The sequence below is a fragment of the Lepisma saccharinum genome, chromosome 26 (genome assembly GCF_977018435.1).
Source record: "Lepisma saccharinum chromosome 26, izLepSacc3.1, whole genome shotgun sequence".
Taxonomy (NCBI): domain Eukaryota; kingdom Metazoa; phylum Arthropoda; class Insecta; order Zygentoma; family Lepismatidae; genus Lepisma; species Lepisma saccharinum.
The window spans coordinates 3,428,571-3,442,573 of record NC_139254.1 but is presented as its reverse complement, the minus strand read 5'-3'; the positions used below and the strand labels follow the sequence as shown (position 1 = coordinate 3,442,573).

The 14,003-nt window shown below is 41.2% G+C and overlaps 1 protein-coding gene across 16 annotated transcripts in view; it reads right to left on the bottom strand.

Moving 5' to 3' along the window:
• Window positions 1–14,003, bottom strand: part of heph (polypyrimidine tract-binding protein 1 heph) — a 1,248,713-nt gene that overhangs the window by 342,829 nt on the left and 891,881 nt on the right. The window lies entirely within an intron of this gene.

Here is a 14,003-nt window from a genome sequence, read left to right as displayed (position 1 = left end):
TAATAAACCAATATATCCTACGAGAATGTTATAATTTCAAGAACAACGGTACTGTCCATTTAACCAGTTGTATATTCACTTGCTGTATATGTGTAAACGAACCAGGGACATAAAATATAAATTGTTATGTGAAACCCCCCTTTTGTAATTCCGGCGCAAATATAATCTGCTCGCTTGGCACCCAGGGTGAGGTGAAAGGAGAGATTGAGGGATTAAAGTAGGAAGTAATCTAGAGGGCCGGATAGAAACGAGGGATAGGGGGGCGACACTTTCACACGTTCGAGAGTTATGCCGGAACAAACAAATATACACACCCACACATACTTTTTATATACATATAGAAGAAGATAGATAGATAGATTGGGTTGATGCATAAGTTCGTAGCGTATTTTTTCACCGTGGCAAAATTATTTTTATTTGATACTAATTTGAGATGAACAAAATACATTTAAATTTATCCGGAAAAAGGGTTCCTGGACCGAATTTAAATACTTTACAGATAAAAATGTTCTCTACGGTCCAGAACCCATTTACGCTTGCTCATTTTCTCTCCTGGACCGGAATTGAATTTAAAATTCCTGAACCTTTAACAACGCTGTGAGACCGTAAAACACACTTGATCAATCGATGCGAACATAATCTGGGTCAGTGCATCAATATCCTATTAATGAGAATCTCTAAATTCTGAGAGTGAGAACTGCAAGGGTTTGGGGTCGACGTTGGAAGTTCACTCCTTCTTGTTGCGTTTGAACGCCAATACACTTATGCTCGTCATGCTACAACCAAACTACTTAACTGCAATCGTGTGCGTAATTCGAACAAGGAAATAAAAATTCCTTTCCTCTTCGCACACAAACAACTAACCTCACGTCAAGATCGAAAAAGAAATTCTCCCTATCAACTTCCGTTCTGCCAATACGTGCAAGTTCCTCTTCCTCCAACAGGCGAAGGGGTGCTATGTTTGCTTCAGCTGTTCTGGGTAAGTTTCTAAGATAATCTTCAGGCGATACTACGGGTATTCTTCGTTTCTTTACGCCTCTTCCTACAGCACTACGATGATCGAAACTATGGAGGTGAATGACGACGTCTTAATCTTGTTTCCTCTTTCCACGTATTGCACAGACGAGCTGGGCTAATCGAGACTGGACCTACAATTTAAAGAGTAATTCGAAGCACGATACCTTGATTACAATGCGACAACGCCTGTGAAGAGGCTTCTTTATCTGCAGTCGGCGCATATACTCTATACGGAGACTTTATGGAGCAAGGGATGAAACAAAGTCCCTGCACAAGTAGCGATTGGAGAGAGCTCGACCAATCAACGCGTGGGAAGGAAGTGACTGAAGAAGAGAAAAATCCGGCTTTGCTGTTAGCAGCAGCGCTTCGCTCCGGCCACTCGCTTTCTACCCTTCTCTACGTTATGCGCGGTCTTGCTCCACAAGTTCCTGGGACAGAGCATGGTTGAGAGGCGAGCGAAAAGTTACAGGGGGTTGGAACATGAACTTTTACTAGAATGGACGCTCCAGTAGTGATGCTTCTGTTGCACAAAGCATGAACCCATACGGCTAAGGAAGTTCAAGTGGAGCACACTTGAACACCCTCCCTACAACCTAGACCTTTCTGCTTTGACTTCCACCTTTTTTCGATGGGCTGAATAAGGAACTGAAGGACAGCAGATTTGCGTCGGACACTTGAGTACAGAGACGGGTGTAGATGCGCTATTTCAGCACCAGTAATGGTGCGAGAGGAATGGCCAAACGCACTCTTGGAGGTCATAAATGTTTGGTACAACATTTAGGTATGCACTAAATGTGATACTCCTCCCATCCCTCCGAGAAAATATACTCGCATCATTATGCCACCTTACAGTGTGTCTATGGCACATTAATGCCTGAATCCCACGAGGCTCGATGTCCTGTTGAAACCAGTTTGATTGATTGATTGCTTTATTTTACTTCGCCTCTTGTGCCACTTTTGGCTAATTTGAGAAGATGGAGATGAGTGACATGATGAAACTGATGAATGGACACTCACAAACATTCATGTCAGGATTCGAACCCTGGACACCTGGCTTGACTTGGACTGCTAGTTCTCGACTGTCACGCTCCTGGTTACCTCATGAAGAACGTTGTAGGAGAAGAGCGACTGGTATTAAATTAAAATTAAAAGAAAAGCACAGGCTAGAAATTGGCACAAAAGAGTGACCAAAGTACACTCAACAAGCTGTTTAATGAACTCTGATATACATGAGATTGGCAGAAATATCTTGTTGAACTAAACATGTCTAACATTTTATACATAGATAATAATAAGGATGTTCATTATCAGGAAATCACATGTAGTGTACAAATCTCTGCAATTTGCTGTTCCAGATAATCTAGCAGACAAAACCAGTTGAAACTAGAACATGGCCTAGTCGTCAAAACCAGTCCTGCAGCCAGGCCAGCAGCAGACATTTCCAGCCAGGTAGCCAGTCCAGCGCCAACTAGGGCGTTCCTACTGGAAATCCAGTTCAGTGTGATTCAGCCTTCACTCTCCAGCACCTACAATAGGCGCCCTCTATAGTAGGACCACAAGCAAAGAAACCTGCGCACACCTGCGACTCCTGTGCACCGTACTTCCGCGAAGAGGGGAGGGGAAGAGTGGACCATGCTTCCTTATGGCCCGAGCTGAACAGAAGAAGGAAAGCTGCGCGGGGACTTTTCGTCCAAGGTTTTTTTTTCCCTTGTGGTTCCTCTATAGTTCGGCCACCTCGGGACCGAACCGTAGGCCGAACTTAAAAATGGCCCAACGAACCGAAGTGATGCAAAAAAGACAAAAAGGTACGGCCATACATTAAAATTAGTTATATGGTAGTTTAAACCGTGTTTAAACTCCAAGTATATGAACTCCATGACGTTTTTTTCCACCGTGTGAGCCATCCATCACTAGCCACAAATGTTCCCTCGTCTGGAAGTTTAGAATGCAGGATAAGAGCTTTTTCTTTTAAGATTGGACCACTAGAAGTGCGCGTCAAATCTCCTGCATATGGCCTTGAACAGCTGAACAGCACCAGCGAATCAGAGACGTGCGGCGTTGCCTAGTTCAGTGACAAGGTGTCTCGCTCAACCACGCTGTATCTTTTCCGTGTGAAATTTCGACATGACACCGCTGCAGTGTGCTGCTATTGGCTATCGCCATATGCAGGAGATTTGACGCGCACCCTAATCGGCGTTCTTGCATAAACCATACCCATAGAGCTTGATCTACCAACTCGTGCTTAGGCCTTTTCAGGGTGCACCGCGTCGAAAGCACTTTTTCAGTTTCGATTTGAGTACGAAAACTCTCAAAGGATTTTCTATTTTAGCGCCAGTCGTTAACTGTACTTTTACCGACTTTAAAATCGTTACAAATACTTTGGACTGATTCACCTTTATCTATGCGCTCTAGAGCCTGTAATATTTGTTCGATAGTCACAAATGTACGTTTGCGTTTAGCACTCATTTTCCAATAGTACACGCACACACAGAACAACGCAGCGCACAGAACGGTACAGTACGGACGAAAAAACACACAAACGCGAGCAGTAAGTCCGACCAATAGCAAGAGCTGTAGACGACTGACCTGTACAGCACAATACTTGCCACTCCTACAAAAACAAGTGGTGACCTGTCGCCGGCAAGGCGGCGGGCCGAACCAACCGAAGCCGAACTAGAGGGCGCTTACTGTACTTGTATATGAGAGCAAAAACTGAACACAGTAGCTATTTGCTCCCAGCGACGTAGGGTTCCAGCACCACAGCTACCGACGTCCCTTCACTTAGATAAGCAGCAGAGCACGGTAACAGGATATCCGAGTTTCTGTCTTAATTCGCAGAAAACCACGACTTCCTCCAGGGCCGGCTTCCGGGGGCAGAGCCGACAGAGTTCTGAAGCAACTTTATCTTGGACGGAGGCAGCCTAAACGGCGAGTTCGCAAGAGTTTTCAAAATCTCATTGCCTCTCAACTTCTCTCGCACTACTTAAATGCAAACGGACAACATTTCAATAAATGAATGAATAAGGTTAAAATTTTTGGGTGCGTCGGTATAGGCTATATGGCCATTCTGCACCTTTGAAAGTACACGAGGAAAAATCTTCATATCTAAATCCCTTACAGTTGGGAAAAAAAAAGTGTGTATAAAGAGCTCATTGAGAATGGTTGTAAAAGGACCTGTACAGGACGTACACAACACATGACAAAAATAACACTACTATCGGATTAAAAATTATAGATACTCGAGTCTGAACTCCCAATTAAAAATTAACCAGTAGACCCACATAAAAAAGTTACATTAAAATTTAGCTTATTCAATTCTTGGTTAATCTATGCTAGCCAATTTTTTTTTAATTTGCGCAGGTTTTCAAAATTTGTCTCAAAAGAACAGTTTTTAACATTTTTGCGAAACAAGGTTTCCTTTGTATTGGGTAGTCCTACAAATACAATATTGGTTATGTTTCGAAGCTCTTCGCATCTGTTTCGAAAATGAATTATCATTGTCAATCCACATTGCGAAACCGATTTTACACGTTTTTATTCAGCGGAGTAAATCTGTACGTGGAACGTGGCAACACTGCAAGCTTTGACTCGCAGCGCCCGCCGACAGTTTCCGCCTTCAACGGACATCTCTCTCTGCCGTGTTGCCATGTTCCGCGAACAGATTTACTCCGCTGAATAAAAATCTGTGTAAAATCGGTTTCGCAATGTGAATTGACAAATTGAAAACTTTAAAATTTGCAAAACCTTTCTGCCAGCAGCCTACTAAAAATTTTGTAACGGTCAGACACAACCAGTTTTCAATTTACAGAATTTCAAAGATAACGATCGTTTGCAACACACACACACACACACACACACACAGTATAAATCTCCATCATGTAATTTACTTGTGGCACGTATTCGATGGTAACATATAAAGATGTTACGTTCTTGTTGCTCCAGTCTATCCCAATCCTCAAGCAATTTCTTATTCCCTTTCTTCTTCATTACATTTTATGAGGAATTTTGTGCTGAAAGGAAGGTGTGATAGTGATTTATTTCTCTATTGACTACATCTCTCTCTCTTTTTCAGTGTATTTCCGTGAAATTTTGCTCTATTGCCGAGAACATCGGTAGAATCTGAACATACGATATATATCGCCGATATCACGATACGGAAAAAATATCGTATCGTGTGACGATAATTTCAAGACGATATATCGCGATACCTAATTTTCGATATCGTCCATCCCCAGTAAGGACAAAAAAAACTTCCTCAGAAATAGTGTACGATGGCCGCTCTTCTCAAAAAGCCAAATTAATTGTTAAAACACTGTCGTCATCTCTAAGGGCTATAACAGCTCATTTCCTTGCCCTTGTGGAAGACTACCGTTCTCAACAACAGCCTGCAGAGGACAGAGAACTTAATGGCCGGAACTGTACCACGATAAGCCTTGCAGAACCAAGGGCGTCAGCTGGAAGATGCGCAATAGCATGCATGCGCCATGCGCAGAACAAAAACTGTTCTCGACTCGCACCGAAGCTACACTGGTCGCATTTCCAGCAGGCGGCTGACCGTATGGCTATTCCTGGCTCTTTCTGTCCCCCTTTCGTCTTCGGGGGTGTGTCGTTTATTGTCCAGGAACACGTTCGATGTCCGAGAACTCTCTCGCTTGTTTGGCAACATGCGGTGCATCCGACGCTCATTTGTTTCGTCCGCTAAGAGCGTTCGGTGCTTCGCGACTCGAAAATACCCGATGTCAGTCGAAGAGAAATCAACTGATCGGAGATTCCCAGCCGCCATCTGGAAATCCGACCAGTATAGAAATGGAAGAATCGCGACGGTAATGGAAAATGCCAACCGCACGCGTCTCTGCACGAAATCTCACAGCACAAACCTCTCGTTTGCATCTGCGCCCAGAAACAGCGAAAAGTACGCGCAATCACGTTCTCATGACTCACGTCGCTCCGCAGGAGTCAATCACCCCGGCTTCTTGACTGAGCAAAGAAAGGAAAGAAGCCTTGATCGTGTGTGTGTGTGAGGGAGACAGCAACAATGTAAATTGCCGTCCAAGGAGAAGGTTTTTGCGAAAACTTGGACGGGACAAAGCCGTGGGCTGGCACCGGTTGGCCTTCGTCCGCGCCGGGTTTATTCTTCCGATGACGTCATGGGGGATCCTGCCCACAAAAACACGGGCCTGCTGAGATCACGAGCGGAAAAAAGACTGTCATTAGAATGTTCGCAGATTTTTCTTGGCATCTCTTAGCCCCATCTGTTGAATTGAGACGGATTCGATTCACTCCATGGTTAGCAACAGGGAATGGATTACTATGTAAATATATATTTATATATGAAGCTGAAATCAGTTATATTTTGTATTATCTTAGCGCATCATGGCATGCAGACTCAAAAGATTCAGTTTCTATTTTACGTGTGTTCATATATTAGGTTTTGGTTCATATCTTAGTTATTTTTACATATTTAAGAACATTTATGAATATATATTCTTGCAATAGTTACATGTCCCAGTGTGGCCTGACAAATTTGAAATACACTCCCATTACTGCTTGCGATATTGTACGCAGTTTTAGTCCATATAAAAATACAGCAGAAGGAAATTCACGTTGGAACACAAACTAAATTTTGTTATTCATTGTTTTGGAAACTGAAAATGAAAACACATTTTGTGTTGCTTTACAATTAATGTCAATGTACTGTATTTTATGTAGCTCGTGTAGTGTCATATTAAAAATTTAAATTTTACAATTTATAAGTCCATATTTTGGCGAATTAAATCAGCATTTACACATTTTTACTACATATATTAAGTGGTTATTAAGTGTGTGCAACGTTATGGAGACGGGTGCCTCCCTTACACTCAAAGAGCTCACCACGTATTTCAATGCCAAAATATTGTTATACAAGTCTCCATTATTTTGGGCGACGCCAGCGAAAGACCGCTACGGTATTCTAACATCTGAAAAAAAAAAAACCATCTCTTTAGAAATTCTTCCAGAATCTAGAGCATGTGACCAAAACTTCGTGATGTTTGCTTTGGCTCTTGTCTAGATATTCGCAATATTGGCTTACGTCGCTATTACTGTCACAACTCTACGCTAGGAGGAACCTAGGCACCGTCGACGTACACAGTGTTTCCCAGGCAATAGACAACACAGTGCTTCCCAGGCAATAGACAACACAGTGCTTCCCAGGCAATAGACAACACAGTGCTTCCGAGGCAATAGACAACACAGTGCTTCCGAGGCAATAGACAACACAGTGCTTCCGAGGCAATAGACAACACAGTGCTTCCGAGGCAATAGACAACACAGTGCTTCCCAGGCAATAGACAACACAGTGCTTCCCAGGCAATAGACAACACAGTGCTTCCCAGGCAATAGACAAGACAGTGCTTCCCAGGCAATAGACAAGACAGTGCTTCCGAGGCAATAGACAAGACAGTGCTTCCGAGGCAATAGACAAGACAGTGCTTCCGAGGCAATAGACAAGACAGTGCTTCCGAGGCAATAGACAAGACAGTGCTTCCCAGGCAATAGACAAGACAGTGCTTCCCAGGCAATAGACAAGACAGTGCTTCCCAGGCAATAGACAAGACAGTGCTTCCCAGGCAATAGACAAGACAGTGCTTCCCAGGCAATAGACAAGACAGTGCTTCCCAGGCAATAGACAAGACAGTGCTTCCCAGGCAATAGACAAGACAGTGCTTCCCAGGCAATAGACAAGACAGTGCTTCCCAGGCAATAGACAAGACAGTGCTTCCCAGGCAATAGACAAGACAGTGCTTCCCAGGCAATAGACAAGACAGTGCTTCCCAGGCAATAGACAAGACAGTGCTTCCCAGGCAATAGACAAGACAGTGCTTCCCAGGCAATAGACAAGACAGTGCTTCCCAGGCAATAGACAAGACAGTGCTTCCCAGGCAATAGACAAGACAGTGCTTCCCAGGCAATAGACAAGACAGTGCTTCCCAGGCAATAGACAAGACAGTGCTTCCCAGGCAATAGACAAGACAGTGCTTCCCAGGCAATAGACAAGACAGTGCTTCCCAGGCAATAGACAAGACAGTGCTTCCCAGGCAATAGACAAGACAGTGCTTCCCAGGCAATAGACAAGACAGTGCTTCCCAGGCAATAGACAAGACAGTGCTTCCCAGGCAATAGACAAGACAGTGCTTCCCAGGCAATAGACAAGACAGTGCTTCCCAGGCAATAGACAAGACAGTGTTTCCCAGGCAATAGACAGACTGTTTCACGTAGTTAAAAGAGGAACAGCTAAACCAAAATTCCGTACTTTAGTTTGTAGAGAAATGATACGGTATGCCATTAGGAATAAAACTGCAAGAGCAAATTTTGACAAGCCGTGCATTTAGCGTACGGACTAAGGTCTGGACAACTGAATCGTGCGTCCGTCCGTACATGCCAAGAAATTTCCGTACGGTTGGCAACGCTGCGCCTTCAATACTCGATTTTCCTCCTCCTCTGCCGATATGCGCGTCCCTGCTCTACAGTTAGCTGGGGTAGGGTATACTTCTTCGTCACCACATGGTTCTAGAATGGAACCATCGAATTAAATTCAATCAATTGTATGTTTGTTCCAAATATGTGCTTATTTACTACATTTCACATGTAAAATGTTTCTCAATTTATTAAGGCAAGCACACTAACTCAGCGTTGCAAGTGTTAGATAGGCCCACATTCTGACTTGGACGCCGGGAAAAAATTTTGAAACACTTAGGGCGCCGTGAAACGAAAACGTTTGGGAAACCCCTGAGGTACACAAGTACATTTTTAAAACAATATTCTCCGAATTACAGACATTTTGTTTATACGAAATGGGTGTGGTCCCGCAAAGCAAATAAATGTACGTTTCTCACGATGGCCGCCAAAATATCGTATATGGCTACGAGTACGAACCGCCGAGTGCGAATATACTGTTGACACGGGGATATTCATTGTCTTCCAGGAAACTGCCATTTCACGCAGATGAGGAAAACTTGTCGGAAGTTGGTCTTCGGGTTGGCACAGCGTTCGTGGAAATCAAATTACGGTTTACGCGGGATGTCGACGGTACGGAGGCACGTACGGTTTCTTGGAAGAGCAGCTCGGATCTTCTCTCGCTTGGAAGGATGCGGACATGCTTACGCCGGTGTCAGGACGAGCATTTGCACGTCTTGCTCCAGGAATACTTTGCAAAGTAAATTCGGCAAGATGTGCAGGCCACATTTCAATCCACTGTTTCCTATCAAGAGCTGATAAAGTTTGTCTTGATGAGCCAACTAGACGTTCGCGCCACGGAGTTGAAAGATGCGCTTTGGATTTACCAAACCTTCAGTTATGATGTGGTAAAGCAAGAGGAAGAAAGACGTTCATTTGGCAGAGACTGCAGATGGTACTACACCAGGACTCAATATTGGAGAGATGAAAGTGTGTGTGTGGGGGGGGGGAGGGGGTTAGTAGGTTTTGTACTGGATTTTCCATCCGACTGGTTTTAATGATATCTTTAGGGAGTGGACATGTACATTTTAGAGCCAATTAAAAAAGGGGGGCTTCTGGCAAGATTAAAATCACATTAAATAAATATTATATAGAATAATGTACTTATGGATTTTGTAGATATCAGAATCAAACATTCATCTTGTAATAATTTAATGGCGTTTATTAGGCTCTAAGAAAGAGAAACAAAATATATGTACTTATGGAGTGAAGCTTATGCGAAAGGAAATGACATTATGTAAACTGTAAACACCGTTAAATTTATCTTGATTTAAAATTCAACAATTTTTATCAGCAAAAATAGCAAACATTTTGTTTAGAAAAATGTACAAAATACTAATCATGCTAACCCGTAAACAGTGTCATCATCATTAAACTGTAATAAATATGGCATTTGAAATTTTGCAAACTATTATTAGAAAATTGCCAAAATTCAGTTACAACGACTATAAAAAAATTTAACTTACAATTATAGAGTACATCCAAAATGCATTATTTTCACTTGAAGGAAAGCTGATGAAATTATTAGAGATTCATTAATATACATTCTTATCTGTATTATTATACTATTAAACGTATTATTATATTTATTACAAATAACTTAATAATATTCAGCGGTGAACGATGAGACTCTGTGAAGTACACAGACTCCTCTCAGGTACAGGGTTGGTGTTAGGCAAAGACAATATTCACAGCACAGAGAAATAAAACCACATTGCTGCAGTAGATAAACTAAAAGGTTTTATAATTTAATGAGACGAAGGCGAGGATTTCGCTTTGTCGATGAATTGACTCAACTAAAACGCATAAACTCAATGCGTGGCTATCGGCACGCCTATGATCACATAGACCTAGCTTGCACCCCGAACTACCATATCAGGATGTATGCACAACACCGAGTTCTTTTTAGGTTGAAAAGCTTCGTCGCTCCGTGGTGAAAGTGTGATATTTCTTAGGCGATATCCTCGCTTTTATACTATTTCGAGAACAGAACACAGATTCAAGTACAGATCAATCACTCACTATTTACAAAAAGATGCTACCAACAAAACTGACATGTATACATGTTTAGAAATACAAATCAACATGAAGATACTTTAAACTACTCATAATAGAGCATAAAATACAATAAACATTAAACAAAAGATATACATTACAAACAAGGTGCAATATTAGGTCTACATATAATAACAAGGAAATTACGCCTTCTTTCACAACATAAATATATACTATATTTTCTACTGGTGACGTCACATAAAAATATGGATCATATCAAATACACTCAAGAAACATTTCATTAGTAACTTCATATATACAGTATCAAACAGAAAAATGCATATTTGCATGTAATTTTAATTTGCTTTAATCAAACTTAAAATATTTTACAGGGTCGTTTACTAGAAAAAGCCATTCTGTAGAAAACATATCTATATGTATGGTGCCAAAAAACATGCAAGCAATTTTAAGCGTTTTTCAATTAAAATTTAGTTTTAAATTTAAAAAAATCAAAAATCTTTTTTTTTTTAGAAAATAAAAAAGCATAATTATTACCGACCCTGGCTTCTGGAAAATTTAAGGGGTGTTGTGTGTGTATCAGTGGCTATCAGGAATCACATGTGAGTGGATCGTCAGTGGGGTTTCATAAGGGGAGTTTCTGTCAGTACCTCTGAATGACAGACCCTCGAACCATGATAAAGAATTTAATGGTGTAAATTTTGTTTTAAAAATGCTAAATAAAAAACGCACTTATGATTCAAAATAGTAGAAAAGACCAAAATTTTTAAAAATGAATATTACAAAAATATATTAGTTCCTTCACAGGTAATGACAATTTTAATGTAGATTAATGGATGACAGTGCAAAATTTTAAATTTATTGTAACTAGTGAGGAAACCGGGCAATTCTATCTGTAAGAAAGCCTGAAAAATAAATGAAAAAAATAATCATCTTGAGATTCGAGCTACTTTTGAAATTCATCCCACCGAAAATCGAACCAGAGACTTCTTGTTGCGATGCTCATAGTGTGAAACACTACGTCATCGGAAAAATAGTTCTTTGGGGCTGTGAGGAAGAGGAAAAGGTTACTTCCACTTGGAAACACTGACGGTGGGATTAGACAGTTTCCTCCACGAAGCGTGGTATCGGGGCGGAAGCTGGAAATTTACATGGCTGTTTGTATGCAAACAAAACCATTATAAGTACTATAAGAAAACAATTACTTAAGTTCAAAGAGCACACGAACGGAAAGAGGAAATGTTGAAGACTATGGTACCAGTCCAACAAATGCCAAAAAATGTGATTATTCATAACACTATGCTACAAAGGCAATGTTTATATAAGCCGTAAAAACACACACACATTTGTCGATACATTTTAATGAAGTTTATCTAGCTTATGATCGACTTCGATAGCTGCTTTAATTGATTGATTGCTTTATTTTACTTAGCTTTTCTGCCAATTTTTGGTAATCACGAAGTTGAAAGGGTGAATGGCGATAAGATGAAAGATGAAGGAACAATAACGCACATAGACAACACGCAACAAACTGCCATAGCGGATTATACTGGCCATGAGTCAAGACACCAGAGCCTCGTTAGTCTGCAAAATGCAGTCCAGGGTGTACTACGTGGGAGTGAGGCTTGGGTGTCTTGAAAAGGTCACTCCTTACACCCCACCCCAATGGCTGTTTTGGACTGCTCGTGTTCAATAGGTGTGTTTCACGTACGCCACAAACTGTTCATTGCGACTTCGAGCAGCCATAACTGAGGACTTAAGCATACGGAATTCAGGTGGGCGGGCGGGATATACTAACACAGATTTAACGAATGCTACATGGTAGATATTTCCTTGCAAACAAGAAATAAAATTGGCCGCAAACATGGCGGTTGTACGCATCCTGACGTCACATGAAACCCGCCCATATGAGCGTTAACATTGCGCAGAACCGACATACAAGAGCAACTTACACGCCACAAAAAAAGGCTTGATAATCAGTCTACGCTAACCAATACACCACGGCGTTGCCATTTGAGCGGAGTTCTTTCCCTGAAAAAGTAACTGGGGCATTTCGAAAACATTTACTAGGCAATAGCTATGGGAAAGTCCACCTAGCTGCATTGAACCAATACTTTGTAAGGGATGGGCGGGAATACGTGTAACAGAACAATCGATACATTATATATTTCCAGCTTCAAGACCGTGGATACTGATACTCCAATGTGTGTCGGAACGTTGCCATTGATTTTCGTTCCCTCACCGCCATATATCCTAACCGGTTTAATAATTTCATATCACCCGCAGCGTAAGAGGGACGGGGCACTCGCAGCCAGAATGCGATATTGTAAAATGAGTGTCTGATCTGGTTAGCTTGCAACCATGGTAATCCCTGCTGTTTTTTCATATCCGCCGGAGCAAAATTGCGTTGGAGATCGGAAACAAATTTTGAGCACGGTTCTTTCAGCACCTGATTGTGTGTGAATATGAGATTGAAGTTGGCTGCTCCGACGAGAATTCAAGTAGAATTCCGCGATAAGACACTCCTATTTGAGGCTTAAATTGTTTACGGTGTCAACAAACATTGTCCATTCTTTCATTTTGGACCGAACAGCTTTTAATGCTAGAACGGCAGAGGGGTCAAAACTACCTCTACTTCCACTCTTTCTTTACTAACTCTCCCGTTTTTCTTATTTCTTTATTGAAATTTTGCGATTTTTCATAATTCTTTGCCCTTTCGCAGATGGTATATATTTTTTTCTGTGAAATTTCACGTTTACCCCTAGAACAACGGGAGGGGTCAATTTGACCCCTGTAAAGTTTCATTTATACGTGCAGCAATATCACCGTCAGGTTGCGTTTTCTGTATCATCCTGTATTGAGCATGTTCCCACTTGTCATTTTACATCAACGTCATATTTAGGTAGCGTTCTTGGGCCGGGAAGGAGGTCTCCGAACATGTCCCGTCAAGTAGCAGTTTCTCGTGATGAAATGTTGCGTATCTGAAGTGTTCAGTTGTTCATGATTATAATTTGTCATCAAAGTGTATCACAAATCACCTAAATACTTTGATTATAATACATAAAACACAGAAAATATAAAATAAAATAAAGTTTCCATTTCAAAATAATGTATTTTTTTATGATGGATCAAAATGTTCTAGGGGTATCGGATCCTCCGCGGTTTCAAGTATTAAGCGGTTCTTTTGTGAATTTATGAAGTATCTTATCTGTGTAGGAACTTCAGCTTCACATTTGGCTGTTTATAAATAACACATCCATACAAACGCTTATCATACAGAAATGTATACCTTTTTTAAAAAATTAAACGATTTATATTTATAAGCCTGCTTCAAAAATGCATTTATCATTTACCCAATTAAAATATCCGATGAGAACAACAACGAAATCAAATATTAATTTTTGATAATGATTTGAATGAAATTGTCTCGCTGCATAAATACGACACTGCAAAATAATCTCCGTGGGAAGAGATGCAAG